The following is a 26,357-nucleotide window of genomic DNA, read 5'->3' as shown; positions in this document are numbered from 1 at the left end:
TAAACCACTCAGTGAATATGAATATGACCTGGTCTATTAAACCCCTCAGTGAATATGACCTGGTCTATTAAACCCCTCAGTGGATATGACCTGGTCTATTAAACCCCTCAGTGAATATGACCTGGTCTATTAAACCCCTCAGTGAATATGACCTGGTCTATTAAACCCCTCAGTGAATATGACCTGGTCTATTAAACCCCCTCAGTGAATATGACCTGGTCTATTAAACCCCTCAGTGGATATGATGATTAAACCCCTCAGTGGATATGACCTGGTCTATTAAACCACTCAGTGAATATGACCTGGTCTATTAAACCCCTCAGTGAATATGAATATGACCTGGTCTATTAAACCCCTCAGTGAATATGACCTGGTCTATTAAACCCCTCAGTGAATATGAATATGACCTGGTCTATTAAACCCCTCAGTGAATATGACCTGGTCTATTAAACCCCTCAGTGAATATGAATATGACCTGGTCTATTAAACCCCTCAGTGAATATGAATATGACCTGGTCTATTAAACCCCTCAGTGGATATGACCTGGTCTATTAAACCACTCAGTGAATATGAATATGACCTGGTCTATTAAACCACTCAGTGAATATGACCTGGTCTATTAAACCACTCAGTGGATATGACCTGGTCTATTAAACCCCTCAGTGAATATGACCTGGTCTATTAAACCCCTCAGTGAATATGACCTGGTCTATTAAACCACTCAGTGAATATGAATATGACCTGGTCTATTAAACCACTCAGTGAATATGAATATGACCTGGTCTATTAAACCCCTCAGTGAATATGACCTGGTCTATTAAACCCCTCAGTGGATATGACCTGGTCTATTAAACCCCTCAGTGGATATGACCTGGTCTATTAAACCCCTCAGTGAATATGAATATGACCTGGTCTATTAAACCCCTCAGTGAATATGAATATGACCTGGTCTATTAAACCCCTCAGTGAATATGACCTGGTCTATTAAACCCCTCAGTGAATATGACCTGGTCTATTAAACCCCTCAGTGGATATGACCTGGTCTATTAAACCACTCAGTGAATATGAATATGACCTGGTCTATTAAACCCCTCAGTGAATATGACCTGGTCTATTAAACCCCTCAGTGAATATGACCTGGTCTATTAAACCCCTCAGTGAATATGACCTGGTCTATTAAACCCCTCAGTGAATATGACCTGGTCTATTAAACCCCTCAGTGAATATGACCTGGTCTATTAAACCCCTCAGTGAATATGACCTGGTCTATTAAACCCCTCAGTGAATATGACCTGGTCTATTAAACCACTCAGTGAATATGACCTGGTCTATTAAACCCCTCAGTGAATATGACCTGGTCTATTAAACCCCTCAGTGAATATGACAGACCTGAATCAGTGAATATGACCTGGTCTATTAAACCCCTCAGTGGATATGAATATGACCTGGTCTATTAAACCCCTCAGTGAATATGACCTGGTCTATTAAACCCCTCAGTGAATATGACCTGGTCTATTAAACCCCTCAGTGGATATGAATATGACCTGGTCTATTAAACCACTCAGTGAATATGAATATGACCTGGTCTATTAAACCCCTCAGTGAATATGACCTGGTCTATTAAACCCCTCAGTGAATATGAATATGACCTGGTCTATTAAACCCCTCAGTGAATATGAATATGACCTGGTCTATTAAACCACTCAGTGAATATGAATATGACCTGGTCTATTAAACCACTCAGTGAATATGACCTGGTCTATTAAACCACTCAGTGAATATGACCTGGTCTATTAAACCCCTCAGTGAATATGACCTGGTCTATTAAACCCCTCAGTGAATATGACCTGGTCTATTAAACCCCTCAGTGAATATGAATATGACCTGGTCTATTAAACCACTCAGTGAATATGACCTGGTCTATTAAACCCCTCAGTGAATATGACCTGGTCTATTAAACCCCTCAGTGAATATGAATATGACCTGGTCTATTAAACCCCTCAGTGGATATGACCTGGTCTATTAAACCACTCAGTGAATATGACCTGGTCTATTAAACCCCTCAGTGAATATGACCTGGTCTATTAAACCACTCAGTGAATATGACCTGGTCTATTAAACCCCTCAGTGAATATGACCTGGTCTATTAAACCCCTCAGTGAATATGAATATGACCTGGTCTATTAAACCCCTCAGTGAATATGACCTGGTCTATTAAACCCCTCAGTGAATATGAATATGACCTGGTCTATTAAACCCCTCAGTGAATATGACCTGGTCTATTAAACCCCTCAGTGAATATGACCTGGTCTATTAAACCCTCAGTGAATATGAATATGACCTGGTCTATTAAACCACTCAGTGAATATGACCTGGTCTATTAAACCCCTCAGTGAATATGAATATGACCTGGTCTATTAAACCCTCAGTGAATATGACCTGGTCTATTAAACCCTCAGTGAATATGAATATGACCTGGTCTATTAAACCCCTCAGTGAATATGACCTGGTCTATTAAACCCCTCAGTGAATATGAATATGACCTGGTCTAGTAAACCCCTCAGTGAATATGAATATGAATATGAATATGACCTGGTCTATTAAACCCCTCAGTGAATATGACCTGGTCTATTAAACCCCTCAGTGAATATGAATATGACCTGGTCTATTAAACCCCTCAGTGAATATGACCTGGTCTATTAAACCCCTCAGTGAATATGAATATGACCTGGTCTATTAAACCCCTCAGTGAATATGAATATGACCTGGTCTATTAAACCCCTCAGTGAATATGACCTGGTCTATTAAACCCCTCAGTGAATATGAATATGACCTGGTCTATTAAACCCCTCAGTGAATATGACCTGGTCTATTAAACCCCTCAGTGGATATGACCTGGTCTATTAAACCACTCAGTGAATATGACCTGGTCTATTAAACCCCTCAGTGAATATGACCTGGTCTATTAAACCCCTCAGTGAATATGAATATGACCTGGTCTATTAAACCACTCAGTGAATATGAATATGACCTGGTCTATTAAACCCCTCAGTGAATATGACCTGGTCTATTAAACCCCTCAGTGAATATGACCTGGTCTATTAAACCCCTCAGTGAATATGACCTGGTCTATTAAACCCCTCAGTGAATATGACCTGGTCTATTAAACCCCTCAGTGAATATGAATATGACCTGGTCTATTAAACCCCTCAGTGGATATGACCTGGTCTATTAAACCACTCAGTGGATATGAATATGACCTGGTCTATTAAACCACTCAGTGAATATGACCTGGTCTATTAAACCCCTCAGTGGATATGACCTGGTCTATTAAACCACTCAGTGAATATGAATATGACCTGGTCTATTAAACCCTCAGTGAATATGACCTGGTCTATTAAACCCCCTCAGTGGATATGACCTGGTCTATTAAACCCCTCAGTGAATATGACCTGGTCTATTAAACCCCTCAGTGGATATGACCTGGTCTATAAACCACTCAGTGAATATGAATATGACCTGGTCTATTAAACCCTCAGTGAATATGACCTGGTCTATTAAACCCCTCAGTGAATATGACCTGGTCTATTAAACCCCTCAGTGGATATGACCTGGTCTATTAAACCACTCAGTGAATATGACCTGGTCTATTAAACCACTCAGTGAATATGAATATGACCTGGTCTATTAAACCCCTCAGTGAATATGACCTGGTCTATTAAACCCCTCAGTGAATATGACCTGGTCTATTAAACCCCTCAGTGAATATGACCTGGTCTATTAAACCCCTCAGTGAATATGACCTGGTCTATTAAACCCCTCAGTGAATATGACCTGGTCTATTAAACCACTCAGTGGATATGACCTGGTCTATTAAACCACTCAGTGAATATGAATATGACCTGGTCTATTAAACCCCTCAGTGAATATGACCTGGTCTATTAAACCCCTCAGTGAATATGAATATGACCTGGTCTATTAAACCCCTCAGTGAATATGACCTGGTCTATTAAACCCCTCAGTGAATATGACCTGGTCTATTAAACCCCTCAGTGAATATGACCTGGTCTATTAAACCCTCAGTGAATATGACCTGGTCTATTAAACCCCTCAGTGGATATGACCTGGTCTATTAAACCACTCAGTGAATATGAATATGACCTGGTCTATTAAACCCCTCAGTGAATATGACCTGGTCTATTAAACCCTCAGTGAATATGAATATGTCCTGGTCTATTAAACCCCTCAGTGAATATGACCTGGTCTATTAAACCCCTCAGTGAATATGAATATGACCTGGTCTATTAAACCCCTCAGTGGATATGACCTGGTCTATTAAACCCCTCAGTGAATATGACCTGGTCTATTAAACCCCTCAGTGGATATGACCTGGTCTAATAAACCCTCAGTGAATATGAATATGACCTGGTCTATTAAACCCCTCAGTGGATATGACCTGGTCTATTAAACCCCTCAGTGAATATGAATATGACCTGGTCTATTAAACCCCTCAGTGAATATGAATATGACCTGGTCTATTAAACCCCTCAGTGAATATGACCTGGTCTATTAAACCCCTCAGTGAATATGACCTGGTCTATTAAACCCCTCAGTGGATATGACCTGGTCTAATAAACCCCTCAGTGAATATGAATATGACCTGGTCTATTAAACCCCTCAGTGAATATGACCTGGTCTATTAAACCCCTCAGTGAATATGAATATGACCTGGTCTATTAAACCCCTCAGTGAATATGAATATGACCTGGTCTATTAAACCCCTCAGTGAATATGACCTGGTCTATTAAACCCCTCAGTGAATATGAATATGACCTGGTCTATTAAACCCCTCAGTGAATATGACCTGGTCTATTAAACCCCTCAGTGAATATGACCTGGTCTATTAAACCCCTCAGTGAATATGACCTGGTCTATTAAACCACTGGAATATGACTGGTCTAAAACCCCTCAGTGAATATGACCTGGTCTATTAAACCCTCAGTGAATATGACCTGGTCTATTAAACCCTCAGTGAATATGACCTGGTCTATTAAACCCTCAGTGAATATGACCTGGTCTATTAAACCCCTCAGTGAATATGACCTGGTCTATTAAACCCCTCAGTGAATATGACCTGGTCTATTAAACCCTCAGTGAATATGAATATGACCTGGTCTATTAAACCCTCAGTGAATATGACCTGGTCTATTAAACCCCTCAGTGAATATGACCTGGTCTATTAAACCCCTCAGTGAATATGAATATGACCTGGTCTATTAAACCCTCAGTGAATATTAAACCACTCAGTGAATATGACCTGGTCTATTAAACCCCTCAGTGAATATGAATATGACCTGGTCTATTAAACCCCTCAGTGAATATGACCTGGTCTATTAAACCCCTCAGTGAATATGACCTGGTCTATTAAACCCTCAGTGAATATGAATATGACCTGGTCTATTAAACCCCTATGAATATGACCTGGTCTATTAAACCCCTCAGTGAATATGACCTGGTCTATTAAACCCCTCAGTGAATATGACCTGGTCTATTAAACCCCTCAGTGAATATGACCTGGTCTATTAAACCCCCTCAGTGAATATGACCTGGTCTATTAAACCCCTCAGTGAATATGAATATGACCTGGTCTATTAAACCCCTCAGTGAATATGACCTGGTCTATTAAACCCCTCAGTGAATATGAATATGACCTGGTCTATTAAACCACTCAGTGAATATGACCTGGTCTATTAAACCCCTCAGTGAATATGACCTGGTCTATTAAACCCCTCAGTGAATATGACCTGGTCTATTAAACCCCTCAGTGGATATGAATATGACCTGGTCTATTAAACCCCTCAGTGGATATGACCTGGTCTATTAAACCCCTCAGTGAATATGACCTGGTCTATTAAACCCCTCAGTGAATATGACCTGGTCTATTAAACCCCTCAGTGAATATGAATATGACCTGGTCTATTAAACCCCTCAGTGAATATGACCTGGTCTATTAAACCCCTCAGTGAATATGACCTGGTCTATTAAACCACTCAGTGAATATGACCTGGTCTATTAAACCCCTCAGTGAATATGACCTGGTCTATTAAACCACTCAGTGAATATGACCTGGTCTATTAAACCCTCAGTGAATATGACCTGGTCTATTAAACCCCTCAGTGGATATGAATATGACCTGGTCTATTAAACCCTCAGTGAATATGACCTGGTCTATTAAACCCCTCAGTGAATATGACCTGGTCTATTAAACCCTCAGTGAATATGACCTGGTCTATTAAACCCTCAGTGAATATGACCTGGTCTATTAAACCCCTCAGTGAATATGACCTGGTCTATTAAACCCTCAGTGAATATGACCTGGTCTATTAAACCACTCAGTGAATATGACCTGGTCTATTAAACCCCTCAGTGAATATGACCTGGTCTATTAAACCACTCAGTGAATATGACCTGGTCTATTAAACCCCCCTCAGTGAATATGACCTGGTCTATTAAACCCCTCAGTGAATATGACCTGGTCTATTAAACCCCTCAGTGAATATGACCTGGTCTATTAAACCACTCAGTGAATATGACCTGGTCTATTAAACCCCTCAGTGAATATGACCTGGTCTATTAAACCCCTCAGTGAATATGACCTGGTCTATTAAACCACTCAGTGAATATGACCTGGTCTATTAAACCACTCAGTGAATATGACCTGGTCTATTAAACCCCTCAGTGAATATGACCTGGTCTATTAAACCCCTCAGTGAATATGACCTGGTCTATTAAACCCCTCAGTGAATATGACCTGGTCTATTAAACCCCTCAGTGAATATGACCTGGTCTATTAAACCCTCAGTGAATATGACCTGGTCTATTAAACCATGTGAATATGACCTGGTCTATTAAACCCCTCAGTGAATATGACCTGGTCTATTAAACCCTCAGTGGACATGAATATGACCTGGTCTATTAAACCCCTCAGTGAATATGAATATGACCTGGTCTATTAAACCACTCAGTGAATATGAATATGACCTGGTCTATTAAACCACTCAGTGAATATGACCTGGTCTATTAAACCACTCAGTGAATATGACCTGGTCTATTAAACCACTCAGTGAATATGACCTGGTCTATTAAACCCCTCAGTGAATATGACCTGGTCTATTAAACCCTCAGTGAATATGAATATGACCTGGTCTATTAAACCACTCAGTGAATATGACCTGGTCTATTAAACCACTCAGTGAATATGAATATGACCTGGTCTATTAAACCCCTCAGTGGATATGACCTGGTCTATTAAACCCCTCAGTGAATATGACCTGGTCTATTAAACCACTCAGTGAATATGACCTGGTCTATTAAACCCCTCATTGAATATGAATATGACCTGGTCTATTAAACCCTCAGTGAATATGAATATGACCTGGTCTATTAAACCCTCAGTGAATATGACCTGGTCTATTAAACCCCTCAGTGAATATGAATATGACCTGGTCTATTAAACCCCTCAGTGAATATGACCTGGTCTATTAAACCCCTCAGTGAATATGAATATGACCTGGTCTATTAAACCCTCAGTGAATATGACCTGGTCTATTAAACCCTCAGTGGATATGACCTGGTCTATTAAACCACTCAGTGAATATGACCTGGTCTATTAAACCCTCAGTGAATATGACCTGGTCTATTAAACCACTCAGTGAATATGACCTGGTCTATTAAACCACTCAGTGAATATGACCTGGTCTATTAAACCACTCAGTGAATATGACCTGGTCTATTAAACCACTCAGTGAATATGAATATGACCTGGTCTATTAAACCCCTCAGTGAATATGAATATGACCTGGTCTATTAAACCCCTCAGTGAATATGAATATGACCTGGTCTATTAAACCCCTCAGTGAATATGACCTGGTCTATTAAACCCCTCAGTGAATATGAATATGACCTGGTCTATTAAACCCCTCAGTGAATATGACCTGGTCTATTAAACCCCTCAGTGAATATGACCTGGTCTATTAAACCCCTCAGTGAATATGAATATGACCTGGTCTATTAAACCCCTCAGTGGATATGACCTGGTCTATTAAACCCCTCAGTGGATATGACCTGGTCTATTAAACCCTCAGTGAATATGACCTGGTCTATTAAACCCCTCAGTGGATATGACCTGGTCTATTAAACCACTCAGTGGATATGACCTGGTCTATTAAACCCCTCAGTGGATATGACCTGGTCTATTAAACCACTCAGTGAATATGAATATGACCTGGTCTATTAAACCCCTCAGTGGATATGACCTGGTCTATTAAACCCTCAGTGGATATGACCTGGTCTATTAAACCCCTCAGTGGATATGACCTGGTCTATTAAACCACTCAGTGAATATGAATATGACCTGGTCTATTAAACCACTCAGTGAATATGAATATGACCTGGTCTATTAAACCCCTCAGTGGATATGACCTGGTCTATTAAACCACTCAGTGAATATGACCTGGTCTATTAAACCCCTCAGTGGATATGACCTGGTCTATTAAACCACTCAGTGAATATGACCTGGTCTATTAAACCCCTCAGTGGATATGACCTGGTCTATTAAACCGCTCAGTGAATATGACCTGGTCTATTAAACCCTCAGTGGATATGACCTGGTCTATTAAACCACTCAGTGGATATGACCTGGTCTATTAAACCACTCAGTGAATATGACCTGGTCTATTAAACCCCTCAGTGGATATGACCTGGTCTATTAAACCACTCAGTGGATATGACCTGGTCTATTAAACCCTCAGTGGATATGACCTGGTCTATTAAACCCTCAGTGAATATGACCTGGTCTATTAAACCCCTCAGTGAATATGACCTGGTCTATTAAACCCCTCAGTGGATATGACCTGGTCTATTAAACCCCTCAGTGGATATGACCTGGTCTATTAAACCACTCAGTGGATATGACCTGGTCTATTAAACCCCTCAGTGGATATGACCTGGTCTATTAAACCCCTCAGTGAATATGACCTGGTCTATTAAACCACTCAGTGAATATGACCTGGTCTATTAAACCCCTCAGTGGATATGACCTGGTCTATTAAACCCCTCAGTGGATATGACCTGGTCTATTAAACCCCTCAGTGAATATGACCTGGTCTATTAAACCCCTCAGTGAATATGACCTGGTCTATTAAACCCCTCAGTGAATATGAATATGACCTGGTCTATTAAACCCCTCAGTGAATATGAATATGACCTGGTCTATTAAACCCCTCAGTGAATATGACCTGGTCTATTAAACCCCTCAGTGAATATGAATATGACCTGGTCTATTAAACCCCTCAGTGAATATGACCTGGTCTATTAAACCCTCAGTGAATATGAATATGACCTGGTCTATTAAACCCCTCAGTGAATATGACCTGGTCTATTAAACCCCTCAGTGGATATGAATATGACCTGGTCTATTAAACCACTCAGTGAATATGAATATGACCTGGTCTATTAAACCCCCTCAGTGAATATGACCTGGTCTATTAAACCCCTCAGTGAATATGACCTGGTCTATTAAACCCCCTCAGTGAATATGACCTGGTCTATTAAACCCCTCAGTGAATATGAATATGACCTGGTCTATTAAACCACTCAGTGAATATGACCTGGTCTATTAAACCCCTCAGTGAATATGAATATGACCTGGTCTATTAAACCCCTCAGTGAATATGACCTGGTCTATTAAACCCCTCAGTGAATATGAATATGACCTGGTCTATTAAACCCCTCAGTGAATATGAATATGACCTGGTCTATTAAACCCCTCAGTGGATATGACCTGGTCTATTAAACCACTCAGTGAATATGACCTGGTCTATTAAACCCTCAGTGGATATGACCTGGTCTATTAAACCCCTCAGTGAATATGACCTGGTCTATTAAACCCCTCAGTGAATATGACCTGGTCTATTAAACCCCTCAGTGGATATGACCTGGTCTATTAAACCACTCAGTGGATATGACCTGGTCTATTAAACCCCTCAGTGGATATGACCTGGTCTATTAAACCACTCAGTGAATATGAATATGACCTGGTCTATTAAACCCCTCAGTGGATATGACCTGGTCTATTAAACCACTCAGTGGATATGACCTGGTCTATTAAACCCCTCAGTGGATATGACCTGGTCTATTAAACCACTCAGTGAATATGAATATGACCTGGTCTATTAAACCACTCAGTGAATATGAATATGACCTGGTCTATTAAACCCCTCAGTGAATATGACCTGGTCTATTAAACCACTCAGTGAATATGACCTGGTCTATTAAACCCCTCAGTGGATATGACCTGGTCTATTAAACCGCTCAGTGGATATGACCTGGTCTATTAAACCCCTCAGTGGATATGACCTGGTCTATTAAACCGCTCAGTGAATATGACCTGGTCTATTAAACCCCTCAGTGGATATGACCTGGTCTATTAAACCACTCAGTGGATATGACCTGGTCTATTAAACCACTAGTGAATATGACCTGGTCTATTAAACCCCTCAGTGGATATGACCTGGTCTATTAAACCCCTCAGTGAATATGACCTGGTCTATTAAACCCCTCAGTGAATATGACCTGGTCTATTAAACCCCTCAGTGAATATGACCTGGTCTATTAAACCCCTCAGTGAATATGAATATGACCTGGTCTATTAAACCCCTCAGTGAATATGACCTGGTCTATTAAACCCCTCAGTGAATATGAATATGACCTGGTCTATTAAACCCCTCAGTGAATATGACCTGGTCTATTAAACCCCTCAGTGAATATGACCTGGTCTATTAAACCCCTCAGTGGATATGACCTGGTCTATTAAACCCCTCAGTGAATATGACCTGGTCTATTAAACCCTCAGTGAATATGACCTGGTCTATTAAACCCTCAGTGGATATGAATATGACCTGGTCTATTAAACCCTCAGTGATATGACCTGGTCTATTAAACCCCTCAGTGAATATGACCTGGTCTATTAAACCCCTCAGTGGATATGACCTGGTCTATTAAACCCCTCAGTGGATATGACCTGGTCTATTAAACCCCTCAGTGGATATGACCTGGTCTATTAAACCCCTCAGTGAATATGACCTGGTCTATTAAACCCCTCAGTGGATATGACCTGGTCTATTAAACCACTCAGTGGATATGAATATGACCTGGTCTATTAAACCCCTCAGTGAATATGACCTGGTCTATTAAACCCCTCAGTGAATATGACCTGGTCTATTAAACCCCTCAGTGAATATGACCTGGTCTATTAAACCCCTCAGTGAATATGACCTGGTCTATTAAACCCCTCAGTGGATATGACCTGGTCTATTAAACCCCTCAGTGAATATGAATATGACCTGGTCTATTAAACCCCTCAGTGAATATGACCTGGTCTATTAAACCCCTCAGTGAATATGACCTGGTCTATTAAACCCCTCAGTGAATATGACCTGGTCTATTAAACCACTCAGTGAATATGAATATGACCTGGTCTATTAAACCCCTCAGTGGATATGACCTGGTCTATTAAACCCCTCAGTGAATATGAATATGACCTGGTCTATTAAACCCCTCAGTGAATATGACCTGGTCTATTAAACCCCTCAGTGAATATGACCTGGTCTATTAAACCCCTCAGTGAATATGAATATGACCTGGTCTATTAAACCCCTCAGTGAATATGAATATGACCTGGTCTATTAAACCCCTCAGTGAATATGACCTGGTCTATTAAACCCTCAGTGAATATGACCTGGTCTATTAAACCCCTCAGTGAATATGAATATGACCTGGTCTATTAAACCCCTCAGTGAATATGACCTGGTCTATTAAACCCTCAGTGAATATGACCTGGTCTATTAAACCCCTCAGTGAATATGAATATGACCTGGTCTATTAAACCCCTCAGTGAATATGACCTGGTCTATTAAACCCCTCAGTGAATATGACCTGGTCTATTAAACCCCTCAGTGAATATGACCTGGTCTATTAAACCCCTCAGTGAATATGACCTGGTCTATTAAACCCTCAGTGAATATGACCTGGTCTATTAAACCCTCAGTGGATATGACCTGGTCTATTAAACCCCTCAGTGGATATGACCTGGTCTATTAAACCCCTCAGTGGATATGACCTGGTCTATTAAACCACTCAGTGGATATGACCTGGTCTATTAAACCACTCAGTGGATATGACCTGGTCTATTAAACCACTCAGTGGATATGACCTGGTCTATTAAACCACTCAGTGGATATGACCTGGTCTATTAAACCACTCAGTGGATATGACCTGGTCTATTAAACCACTCAGTGGATATGACCTGGTCTATTAAACCACTCAGTGGATATGACCTGGTCTATTAAACCACTCAGTGGATATGACCTGGTCTATTAAACCCCTCAGTGGATATGACCTGGTCTATTAAACCCCTCAGTGAATATGACCTGGTCTATTAAACCCCTCAGTGAATATGACCTGGTCTATTAAACCCCTCAGTGAATATGACCTGGTCTATTAAACCCCTCAGTGAATATGACCTGGTCTATTAAACCCCTCAGTGAATATGAATATGACCTGGTCTATTAAACCCCTCAGTGAATATGACCTGGTCTATTAAACCCCTCAGTGAATATGACCTGGTCTATTAAACCCCTCAGTGAATATGAATATGACCTGGTCTATTAAACCCCTCAGTGAATATGAATATGACCTGGTCTATTAAACCCCTCAGTGAATATGACCTGGTCTATTAAACCCTCAGTGAATATGACCTGGTCTATTAAACCCTCAGTGGATATGACCTGGTCTATTAAACCCCTCAGTGAATATGAATATGACCTGGTCTATTAAACCCTCAGTGAATATGACCTGGTCTATTAAACCCCTCAGTGAATATGACCTGGTCTATTAAACCACTCAGTGAATATGAATATGACCTGGTCTATTAAACCCCTCAGTGGATATGACCTGGTCTATTAAACCCTCAGTGAATATGACCTGGTCTATTAAACCCTCAGTGGATATGACCTGGTCTATTAAACCCTCAGTGAATATGACCTGGTCTATTAAACCCTCAGTGGATATGACCTGGTCTATTAAACCACTCAGTGGATATGACCTGGTCTATTAAACCACTCAGTGAATATGACCTGGTCTATTAAACCCCTCAGTGGATATGACCTGGTCTATTAAACCACTCAGTGGATATGACCTGGTCTATTAAACCCTCAGTGGATATGACCTGGTCTATTAAACCCCCCTCAGTGAATATGACCTGGTCTATTAAACCACTCAGTGAATATGACCTGGTCTATTAAACCACTCAGTGAATATGACCTGGTCTATTAAACCCTCAGTGAATATGAATATGACCTGGTCTATTAAACCCCTCAGTGAATATGAATATGACCTGGTCTATTAAACCCCTCAGTGGATATGACCTGGTCTATTAAACCCCTCAGTGAATATGACCTGGTCTATTAAACCCCTCAGTGGATATGACCTGGTCTATTAAACCCCTCAGTGAATATGACCTGGTCTATTAAACCCCTCAGTGAATATGACCTGGTCTATTAAACCCCTCAGTGGATATGAATATGACCTGGTCTATTAAACCCCTCAGTGGATATGACCTGGTCTATTAAACCCCTCAGTGAATATGACCTGGTCTATTAAACCCCTCAGTGGATATGACCTGGTCTATTAAACCCCTCAGTGAATACCTGGTCTACCCCTCAGTGGATATGACCTGGTCTATTAAACCCCTCAGTGAATATGACCTGGTCTATTAAACCCCTCAGTGGATATGACCTGGTCTAATAAACCACTCAGTGAATATGAATATGACCTGGTCTATTAAACCCTCAGTGAATATGACCTGGTCTATTAAACCCCTCAGTGAATATGACCTGGTCTATTAAACCCCTCAGTGAATATGACCTGGTCTATTAAACCCCTCAGTGAATATGACCTGGTCTATTAAACCCTCAGTGGATATGACCTGGTCTATTAAACCCTCAGTGAATATGAATATGACCTGGTCTATTAAACCCCTCAGTGAATATGACCTGGTCTATTAAACCCTCAGTGAATATGACCTGGTCTATTAAACCCCTCAGTGAATATGACCTGGTCTATTAAACCACTCAGTGAATATGAATATGACCTGGTCTATTAAACCCCTCAGTGGATATGACCTGGTCTATTAAACCCTCAGTGAATATGAATATGACCTGGTCTATTAAACCCCTCAGTGAATATGACCTGGTCTATTAAACCCCTCAGTGAATATGACCTGGTCTATTAAACCCCTCAGTGAATATGAATATGACCTGGTCTATTAAACCCCTCAGTGAATATGAATATGACCTGGTCTATTAAACCCCTCAGTGAATATGACCTGGTCTATTAAACCCCTCAGTGAATATGACCTGGTCTATTAAACCCCTCAGTGAATATGAATATGACCTGGTCTATTAAACCCCTCAGTGAATATGACCTGGTCTATTAAACCCCTCAGTGAATATGACCTGGTCTATTAAACCCCTCAGTGGATATGAATATGACCTGGTCTATTAAACCCCTCAGTGAATATGACCTGGTCTATTAAACCCCTCAGTGAATATGACCTGGTCTATTAAACCCCTCAGTGAATATGACCTGGTCTATTAAACCCCTCAGTGAATATGACCTGGTCTATTAAACCCCTCAGTGAATATGACCTGGTCTATTAAACCCCTCAGTGGATATGACCTGGTCTATTAAACCCCTCAGTGAATATGACCTGGTCTATTAAACCCCTCAGTGGATATGACCTGGTCTATTAAACCCCTCAGTGAATATGACCTGGTCTATTAAACCCCTCAGTGGATATGACCTGGTCTATTAAACCCCTCAGTGAATATGACCTGGTCTATTAAACCCCTCAGTGGATATGACCTGGTCTATTAAACCACTCAGTGGATATGACCTGGTCTATTAAACCACTCAGTGAATATGACCTGGTCTATTAAACCACTCAGTGAATATGACCTGGTCTATTAAACCACTCAGTGGATATGACCTGGTCTATTAAACCCTCAGTGGATATGACCTGGTCTATTAAACCCCTCAGTGAATATGACCTGGTCTATTAAACCCCTCAGTGAATATGACCTGGTCTATTAAACCACTCAGTGAATATGAATATGACCTGGTCTATTAAACCCCTCAGTGGATATGACCTGGTCTATTAAACCCCTCAGTGAATATGAATATGACCTGGTCTATTAAACCCCTCAGTGAATATGACCTGGTCTATTAAACCCCTCAGTGAATATGACCTGGTCTATTAAACCCCTCAGTGAATATGAATATGACCTGGTCTATTAAACCCCTCAGTGAATATGAATATGACCTGGTCTATTAAACCCCTCAGTGAATATGACCTGGTCTATTAAACCCCTCAGTGAATATGACCTGGTCTATTAAACCCCTCAGTGGATATGACCTGGTCTATTAAACCACCTCAGTGAATATGAATATGACCTGGTCTATTAAACCCCTCAGTGAATATGACCTGGTCTATTAAACCCTCAGTGAATATGACCTGGTCTATTAAACCACTCAGTGAATATGAATATGACCTGGTCTATTAAACCCCTCAGTGAATATGACCTGGTCTATTAAACCACTCAGTGAATATGACCTGGTCTAAAACCCTCAGTGAATATGACCTGGTCTATTAAACCCTCAGTGAATATGACCTGGTCTATTAAACCCCTCAGTGGATATGACCTGGTCTATTAAACCACTCAGTGGATATGACCTGGTCTATTAAACCACTCAGTGAATATGACCTGGTCTATTAAACCCTCAGTGGATATGACCTGGTCTATTAAACCACTCAGTGGATATGACCTGGTCTATTAAACCCTCAGTGGATATGACCTGGTCTATTAAACCCCTCAGTGAATATGACCTGGTCTATTAAACCCCTCATTGAATATGACCTGGTCTATTAAACCACTCAGTGGATATGAATATGACCTGGTCTATTAAACCCCTCAGTGAATATGAATATGACCTGGTCTATTAAACCCCTCAGTGAATATGACCTGGTCTATTAAACCCCTCAGTGAATATGAATATGACCTGGTCTATTAAACCCCTCAGTGGATATGAATATGACCTGGTCTATTAAACCACTCAGTGAATATGAATATGACCTGGTCTATTAAACCCCTCAGTGAATATGAATATGACCTGGTCTATTAAACCCCTCAGTGAATATGACCTGGTCTATTAAACCCCTCAGTGAATATGACCTGGTCTATTAAACCCCTCAGTGAATATGAATATGACCTGGTCTATTAAACCCCTCAGTGAATATGACCTGGTCTATTAAACCCCTCAGTGAATATGAATATGACCTGGTCTATTAAACCCCTCAGTGAATATGACCTGGTCTATTAAACCACTCAGTGAATATGAATATGACCTGGTCTATTAAACCCCTCAGTGAATATGAATATGACCTGGTCTATTAAACCCCTCAGTGGATATGACCTGGTCTATTAAACCCCTCAGTGAATATGACCTGGTCTATTAAACCCCTCAGTGAATATGAATATGACCTGGTCTATTAAACCCCTCAGTGGATATGACCTGGTCTATTAAACCCCTCAGTGAATATGAATATGACCTGGTCTATTAAACCCTCAGTGGATATGACCTGGTCTATTAAACCCTCAGTGAATATGACCTGGTCTATTAAACCCCTCAGTGGATATGACCTGGTCTATTAAACCACTCAGTGGATATGACCTGGTCTATTAAACCCTCAGTGGATATGACCTGGTCTATTAAACCACTCAGTGAATATGAATATGACCTGGTCTATTAAACCCCCAGTGGATATGACCTGGTCTATTAAACCACTCAGTGGATATGACCTGGTCTATTAAACCCCTCAGTGGATATGACCTGGTCTATTAAACCCCTCAGTGAATATGACCTGGTCTATTAAACCACTCAGTGAATATGACCTGGTCTATTAAACCACTCAGTGAATATGAATATGACCTGGTCTATTAAACCCTCAGTGAATATGACCTGGTCTATTAAACCCCTCAGTGAATATGACCTGGTCTATTAAACCCCTCAGTGAATATGAATATGACCTGGTCTATTAAACCCCTCAGTGAATATGACCTGGTCTATTAAACCCCTCAGTGGATATGACCTGGTCTATTAAACCACTCAGTGAATATGACCTGGTCTATTAAACCCCTCAGTGAATATGACCTGGTCTATTAAACCACTCAGTGAATATGACCTGGTCTATTAAACCCCTCAGTGGATATGACCTGGTCTATTAAACCACTCAGTGAATATGACCTGGTCTATTAAACCCCTCAGTGAATATGACCTGGTCTATTAAACCCCTCAGTGAATATGACCTGGTCTATTAAACCCCTCAGTGAATATGACCTGGTCTATTAAACCACTCAGTGAATATGAATATGACCTGGTCTATTAAACCCCTCAGTGAATATGACCTGGTCTATTAAACCCCTCAGTGAATATGAATATGACCTGGTCTATTAAACCACTCAGTGAATATGACCTGGTCTATTAAACCACTCAGTGAATATGAATATGACCTGGTCTATTAAACCCCTCAGTGAATATGACCTGGTCTATTAAACCACTCAGTGAATATGACCTGGTCTATTAAACCCCTCAGTGAATATGACCTGGTCTATTAAACCCCTCAGTGAATATGACCTGGTCTATTAAACCCCTCAGTGAATATGACCTGGTCTATTAAACCCCTCAGTGAATATGACCTGGTCTATTAAACCCCTCAGTGGATATGACCTGGTCTATTAAACCCCTCAGTGGATATGAATATGACCTGGTCTATTAAACCCCTCAGTGGATATGACCTGGTCTATTAAACCCTCAGTGAATATGACCTGGTCTATTAAACCCCTCAGTGAATATGACCTGGTCTATTAAACCCCTCAGTGAATATGACCTGGTCTATTAAACCCCTCAGTGGATATGAATATGACCTGGTCTATTAAACCCCTCAGTGGATATGACCTGGTCTATTAAACCCCTCAGTGAATATGACCTGGTCTATTAAACCCTCAGTGAATATGACCTGGTCTATTAAACCCTCAGTGAATATGACCTGGTCTATTAAACCCCTCAGTGAATATGACCTGGTCTATTAAACCCCTCAGTGAATATGACCTGGTCTATTAAACCCCTCAGTGAATATGACCTGGTCTATTAAACCCCTCAGTGGATATGACCTGGTCTATTAAACCCCTCAGTGGATATGACCTGGTCTATTAAACCCCTCAGTGAATATGACCTGGTCTATTAAACCCCTCAGTGGATATGACCTGGTCTAATAAACCACTCAGTGAATATGAATATGACCTGGTCTATTAAACCCTCAGTGAATATGACCTGGTCTATTAAACCCCTCAGTGAATATGAATATGACCTGGTCTATTAAACCCTCAGTGGATATGACCTGGTCTAATAAACCACTCAGTGAATATGAATATGACCTGGTCTATTAAACCCCTCAGTGGATATGACCTGGTCTAATAAACCACTCAGTGAATATGAATATGACCTGGTCTATTAAACCCCTCAGTGGATATGACCTGGTCTATTAAACCCCTCAGTGAATATGACCTGGTCTATTAAACCCTCAGTGAATATGACCTGGTCTATTAAACCCCTCAGTGGATATGACCTGGTCTATTAAACCCCTCAGTGAATATGAATATGACCTGGTCTATTAAACCCCTCAGTGAATATGACCTGGTCTATTAAACCCCTCAGTGAATATGAATATGACCTGGTCTATTAAACCCTCAGTGAATATGAATATGACCTGGTCTATTAAACCCCTCAGTGAATATGACCTGGTTTATTAAACCCTCAGTGGATATGAATATGACCTGGTTTATTAAACCCCTCAGTGGATATGACCTGGTCTATTAAACCCTCAGTGAATATGACCTGGTTTATTAAACCCCTCAGTGAATATGAATATGACCTGGTTTATTAAACCCCTCAGTGAATATGACCTGGTTTATTAAACCCCTCAGTGAATATGAATATGACCTGGTTTATTAAACCCCTCAGTGGATATGACCTGGTCTATTAAACCCCTCAGTGGATATGACCTGGTCTAATAAACCACTCAGTGAATATGAATATGACCTGGTCTATTAAACCCCTCAGTGAATATGACCTGGTCTATTAAACCCCTCAGTGAATATGACCTGGTCTATTAAACCCCTCAGTGAATATGACCTGGTCTATTAAACCCCTCAGTGAATATGACCTGGTCTATTAAACCCCTCAGTGGATATGACCTGGTCTATTAAACCACTCAGTGGATATGAATATGACCTGGTCTATTAAACCCCTCAGTGAATATGACCTGGTCTATTAAACCCCTCAGTGAATATGACCTGGTCTATTAAACCCCTCAGTGAATATGAATATGACCTGGTCTATTAAACCCCTCAGTGAATATGACCTGGTCTATTAAACCACTCAGTGAATATGACCTGGTCTATTAAACCCCTCAGTGAATATGACCTGGTCTATTAAACCACTCAGTGAATATGAATATGACCTGGTCTATTAAACCCCTCAGTGGATATGACCTGGTCTATTAAACCCTCAGTGAATATGAATATGACCTGGTCTATTAAACCCTCAGTGAATATGACCTGGTCTATTAAACCCTCAGTGAATATGAATATGACCTGGTCTATTAAACCCCTCAGTGAATATGACCTGGTCTATTAAACCCCTCAGTGAATATGACCTGGTCTATTAAACCACTCAGTGAATATGAATATGACCTGGTCTATTAAACCCCTCAGTGAATATGAATATGACCTGGTCTATTAAACCCTCAGTGAATATGACCTGGTCTATTAAACCCTCAGTGAATATGACCTGGTCTATTAAACCACTCAGTGAATATGACCTGGTCTATTAAACCCCTCAGTGGATATGAATATGACCTGGTCTATTAAACCCCTCAGTGAATATGACCTGGTCTATTAAACCACTCAGTGAATATGACCTGGTCTATTAAACCCCTCAGTGAATATGACCTGGTCTATTAAACCACTCAGTGAATATGACCTGGTCTATTAAACCACTCAGTGAATATGACCTGGTCTATTAAACCCCTCAGTGAATATGACCTGGTCTATTAAACCCCTCAGTGAATATGAATATGACCTGGTCTATTAAACCCCTCAGTGAATATGACCTGGTCTATTAAACCCCTCAGTGAATATGAATATGACCTGGTCTATTAAACCCCTCAGTGAATATGACCTGGTCTATTAAACCACTCAGTGAATATGACCTGGTCTATTAAACCACTCAGTGAATATGACCTGGTCTATTAAACCCCTCAGTGAATATGACCTGGTCTATTAAACCCCTCAGTGAATATGAATATGACCTGGTCTATTAAACCCCTCAGTGAATATGACCTGGTCTATTAAACCCCTCAGTGAATATGACCTGGTCTATTAAACCACTCAGTGAATATGAATATGACCTGGTCTATTAAACCCCTCAGTGGATATGACCTATTAAACCCCTCAGTGAATATGAATATGACCTGGTCTATTAAACCCCTCAGTGAATATGACCTGGTCTATTAAACCACTCAGTGGATATGACCTGGTCTATTAAACCCCTCAGTGAATATGAATATGACCTGGTCTATTAAACCCCTCAGTGAATATGAATATGACCTGGTCTATTAAACCCCTCAGTGAATATGACCTGGTCTATTAAACCCCTCAGTGAATATGAATATGACCTGGTCTATTAAACCCCTCAGTGGATATGAATATGACCTGGTCTATTAAACCCCTCAGTGAATATGACCTGGTCTATTAAACCCCTCAGTGAATATGACCTGGTCTATTAAACCCCTCAGTGAATATGACCTGGTCTATTAAACCCCTCAGTGAATATGACCTGGTCTATTAAACCCCTCAGTGAATATGACCTGGTCTATTAAACCCCTCAGTGAATATGAATATGACCTGGTCTATTAAACCACTCAGTGAATATGAATATGACCTGGTCTATTAAACCACTCAGTGAATATGACCTGGTCTATTAAACCACTCAGTGAATATGACCTGGTCTATTAAACCCCTCAGTGAATATGACCTGGTCTATTAAACTCCTCAGTGAATATGAATATGACCTGGTCTATTAAACCCCTCAGTGAATATGACCTGGTCTATTAAACCCCTCAGTGGATATGACCTGGTCTATTAAACCCCTCAGTGAATATGAATATGACCTGGTCTATTAAACCCCTCAGTGAATATGACCTGGTCTATTAAACCCCTCAGTGAATATGAATATGACCTGGTCTATTAAACCCCTCAGTGGATATGACCTGGTCTATTAAACCCCTCAGTGAATATGAATATGACCTGGTCTATTAAACCCCTCAGTGAATATGAATATGACCTGGTCTATTAAACCCCTCAGTGAATATGACCTGGTCTATTAAACCCCTCAGTGAATATGAATATGACCTGGTCTATTAAACCCCTCAGTGAATATGACCTGGTCTATTAAACCCCTCAGTGGATATGACCTGGTCTATTAAACCCCTCAGTGAATATGACCTGGTCTATTAAACCCCTCAGTGAATATGAATATGACCTGGTCTATTAAACCCCTCAGTGAATATGAATATGACCTGGTCTATTAAACCCCTCAGTGAATATGACCTGGTCTATTAAACCCCTCAGTGAATATGAATATGACCTGGTCTATTAAACCCCTCAGTGAATATGAATATGACCTGGTCTATTAAACCACTCAGTGGATATGACCTGGTCTATTAAACCCCTCAGTGGATATGACCTGGTCTATTAAACCCCTCAGTGAATATGACCTGGTCTATTAAACCCCTCAGTGAATATAAAGCCTGGTCTATTAAACCACTCAGTGGATATGACCTGGTCTATTAAACCCCTCAGTGAATATGACCTGGTCTATTAAACCCCTCAGTGGATATGAATATGACCTGGTCTATTAAACCCCTCAGTGAATATGACCTGGTCTATTAAACCCCTCAGTGAATATGACCTGGTCTATTAAACCCCTCAGTGAATATGAATATGACCTGGTCTATTAAACCCCTCAGTGAATATGACCTGGTCTATTAAACCACTCAGTGAATATGAATATGACCTGGTCTATTAAACCACTCAGTGAATATGAATATGACCTGGTCTATTAAACCACTCAGTGAATATGAATATGACCTGGTCTATTAAACCCCTCAGTGAATATGACCTGGTCTATTAAACCCCTCAGTGAATATGACCTGGTCTATTAAACCCCTCAGTGAATATGACCTGGTCTATTAAACCCCTCAGTGGATATGAATATGACCTGGTCTATTAAACCCCTCAGTGAATATGACCTGGTCTATTAAACCCCTCAGTGAATATGAATATGACCTGGTCTATTAAACCACTCAGTGAATATGAATATGACCTGGTCTATTAAACCACTCAGTGAATATGACCTGGTCTATTAAACCACTCAGTGAATATGACCTGGTCTATTAAACCACTCAGTGAATATGACCTGGTCTATTAAACCCCTCAGTGAATATGACCTGGTCTATTAAACCCCTCAGTGGATATGACCTGGTCTATTAAACCCCTCAGTGAATATGAATATGACCTGGTCTATTAAACCCCTCAGTGAATATGACCTGGTCTATTAAACCCTCAGTGAATATGACCTGGTCTATTAAACCCCTCAGTGAATATGAATATGACCTGGTCTATTAAACCCCTCAGTGAATATGACCTGGTCTATTAAACCCTCAGTGAATATGAATATGACCTGGTCTATTAAACCCCTCAGTGGATATGACCTGGTCTATTAAACCCCTCAGTGAATATGAATATGACCTGGTCTATTAAACCCTCAGTGAATATGAATATGACCTGGTCTATTAAACCCCTCAGTGAATATGACCTGGTCTATTAAACCCCTCAGTGAATATGACCTGGTCTATTAAACCCCTCAGTGAATATGAATATGACCTGGTCTATTAAACCCCTCAGTGGATATGACCTGGTCTATTAAACCCCTCAGTGAATATGACCTGGTCTATTAAACCCCTCAGTGAATATGAATATGACCTGGTCTATTAAACCCCTCAGTGAATATGAATATGACCTGGTCTATTAAACCCCTCAGTGAATATGAATATGACCTGGTCTATTAAACCCCTCAGTGAATATGACCTGGTCTATTAAACCCCTCAGTGAATATGAATATGACCTGGTCTATTAAACCCCTCAGTGAATATGAATATGACCTGGTCTATTAAACCACTCAGTGAATATGACCTGGTCTATTAAACCCCTCAGTGGATATGACCTGGTCTATTAAACCCCTCAGTGAATATGACCTGGTCTATTAAACCCTCAGTGAATATAAAGCCTGGTCTATTAAACCACTCAGTGGATATGACCTGGTCTATTAAACCCCTCAGTGAATATGACCTGGTCTATTAAACCCCTCAGTGGATATGACCTGGTCTATTAAACCCTCAGTGAATATGAATATGACCTGGTCTATTAAACCCCTCAGTGGATATGACCTGGTCTATTAAACCCCTCAGTGAATATGACCTGGTCTATTAAACCCCTCAGTGAATATGACCTGGTCTATTAAACCACTCAGTGGATATGACCTGGTCTATTAAACCCCTCAGTGAATATGACCTGGTCTATTAAACCCCTCAGTGAATATGAATATGACCTGGTCTATTAAACCACTCAGTGAATATGAATATGACCTGGTCTATTAAACCCCTCAGTGAATATGAATATGACCTGGTCTATTAAACCCCTCAGTGAATATGACCTGGTCTATTAAACCCCTCAGTGAATATGACCTGGTCTATTAAACCCCTCAGTGGATATGACCTGGTCTATTAAACCCCTCAGTGGATATGACCTGGTCTATTAAACCCCTCAGTGAATATGACCTGGTCTATTAAACCACTCAGTGAATATGACCTGGTCTATTAAACCCCTCAGTGAATATGACCTGGTCTATTAAACCCCTCAGTGGATATGACCTGGTCTATTAAACCCCTCAGTGAATATGACCTGGTCTATTAAACCCCTCAGTGAATATGAATATGACCTGGTCTATTAAACCCCTCAGTGGATATGACCTGGTCTATTAAACCACTCAGTGAATATGACCTGGTCTATTAAACCCCTCAGTGAATATGACCTGGTCTATTAAACCCCTCAGTGAATATGACCTGGTCTATTAAACCCCTCAGTGAATATGAATATGACCTGGTCTATTAAACCCCTCAGTGGATATGAATATGACCTGGTCTATTAAACCACTCAGTGAATATGACCTGGTCTATTAAACCACTCAGTGAATATGACCTGGTCTATTAAACCCTCAGTGAATATGAATATGACCTGGTCTATTAAACCCCTCAGTGGATATGACCTGGTCTATTAAACCCCTCAGTGGATATGACCTGGTCTATTAAACCACTCAGTGAATATGACCTGGTCTATTAAACCCTCAGTGGATATGACCTGGTCTATTAAACCCCTCAGTGGATATGACCTGGTCTATTAAACCCCTCAGTGAATATGACCTGGTCTATTAAACCCCTCAGTGAATATGACCTGGTCTATTAAACCACTCAGTGAATATGACCTGGTCTATTAAACCCCTCAGTGAATATGACCTGGTCTATTAAACCCCTCAGTGAATATGACCTGGTCTATTAAACCCCTCAGTGAATATGACCTGGTCTATTAAACCCCTCAGTGAATATGACCTGGTCTATTAAACCCCTCAGTGAATATGACCTGGTCTATTAAACCACTCAGTGAATATGACCTGGTCTATTAAACCCCTCAGTGGATATGACCTGGTCTATTAAACCCCTCAGTGAATATGACCTGGTCTATTAAACCCCTCAGTGAATATGACCTGGTCTATTAAACCCCTCAGTGGATATGAATATGACCTGGTCTATTAAACCCCTCAGTGGATATGACCTGGTCTATTAAACCCCTCAGTGAATATGAATATGACCTGGTCTATTAAACCCCTCAGTGAATATGACCTGGTCTATTAAACCCCTCAGTGGATATGACCTGGTCTATTAAACCACTCAGTGAATATGACCTGGTCTATTAAACCACTCAGTGAATATGACCTGGTCTATTAAACCCCTCAGTGAATATGACCTGGTCTATTAAACCCCTCAGTGAATATGACCTGGTCTATTAAACCCCTCAGTGAATATGACCTGGTCTATTAAACCCCTCAGTGAATATGAATATGACCTGGTCTATTAAACCCCTCAGTGGATATGACCTGGTCTATTAAACCCCTCAGTGAATATGAATATGACCTGGTCTATTAAACCCCTCAGTGAATATGACCTGGTCTATTAAACCCCTCAGTGAATATGACCTGGTCTATTAAACCACTCAGTGGATATGACCTGGTCTATTAAACCCCTCAGTGAATATGACCTGGTCTATTAAACCCCTCAGTGGATATGAATATGACCTGGTCTATTAAACCCCTCAGTGAATATGACCTGGTCTATTAAACCCCTCAGTGGATATGACCTGGTCTATTAAACCCCTCAGTGAATATGACCTGGTCTATTAAACCCTCAGTGAATATGACCTGGTCTATTAAACCCCTCAGTGAATATGACCTGGTCTATTAAACCCCTCAGTGAATATGACCTGGTCTAATAAACCCCTCAGTGAATATGACCTGGTCTATTAAACCCTCAGTGAATATGACCTGGTCTATTAAACCCCTCAGTGAATATGACCTGGTCTAATAAACCCTCAGTGAATATGACCTGGTCTATTAAACCCCTCAGTGAATATGACCTGGTCTATTAAACCCCTCAGTGAATATGACCTGGTCTATTAAACCCTCAGTGAATATGACCTGGTCTATTAAACCCTCAGTGAATATGACCTGGTCTATTAAACCACTCAGTGAATATGACCTGGTCTATTAAACCCCTCAGTGAATATGACCTGGTCTATTAAACCCCTCAGTGAATATGACCTGGTCTATTAAACCCCTCAGTGAATATGACCTGGTCTATTAAACCCCTCAGTGAATATGAATATGACCTGGTCTATTAAACCCCTCAGTGAATATGACCTGGTCTATTAAACCCCTCAGTGAATATGACC

At 40.6% G+C, this 26,357-nt stretch overlaps 1 protein-coding gene and 2 long non-coding RNA genes across 9 annotated transcripts in view; 1 reads left to right on the top strand and 2 right to left on the bottom strand.

Annotated features, from left to right (window-relative positions):
- Window positions 1–26,263, bottom strand: LOC127915949 (uncharacterized). 6 transcript variants are annotated; one of them, XR_008093093.1, is made up of 5 exons: window positions 25,346–25,675; window positions 24,807–25,023; window positions 17,422–17,941; window positions 5,544–6,126; window positions 1–215 (listed from the first exon to the last, which is right to left on the bottom strand). It is a non-coding gene; the product is annotated as an uncharacterized LOC127915949 (long non-coding RNA). The 6 variants fall into 6 exon arrangements; XR_008093091.1 differs by lacking the exon at window positions 25,346–25,675 and having other exon boundaries at window positions 17,422–17,514; window positions 17,719–17,941; window positions 24,807–25,199; XR_008093090.1 differs by lacking the exon at window positions 25,346–25,675 and adding an exon at window positions 26,165–26,263 and having other exon boundaries at window positions 10–215.
- LOC118381546 (egl nine homolog 1-like) overlaps window positions 1–26,357 on the top strand; it is a 65,303-nt gene that overhangs the window by 7,802 nt on the left and 31,144 nt on the right. The window lies entirely within an intron of this gene.
- Window positions 6,506–11,777, bottom strand: LOC127915950 (uncharacterized). 2 transcript variants are annotated; one of them, XR_008093096.1, is made up of 3 exons: window positions 11,366–11,777; window positions 7,785–8,093; window positions 6,506–6,687 (listed from the first exon to the last, which is right to left on the bottom strand). It is a non-coding gene; the product is annotated as an uncharacterized LOC127915950 (long non-coding RNA). The 2 variants fall into 2 exon arrangements; XR_008093095.1 differs by lacking the exon at window positions 11,366–11,777 and adding an exon at window positions 10,571–10,900.

The sequence above is a fragment of the Oncorhynchus keta genome, chromosome 3 (assembly GCF_023373465.1).
Source record: "Oncorhynchus keta strain PuntledgeMale-10-30-2019 chromosome 3, Oket_V2, whole genome shotgun sequence".
NCBI lineage: Eukaryota > Metazoa > Chordata > Actinopteri > Salmoniformes > Salmonidae > Oncorhynchus > Oncorhynchus keta.
The sequence above is the reverse complement of the archived record's forward strand: the minus strand, read 5'-3'. Positions and strand labels throughout refer to the sequence as shown.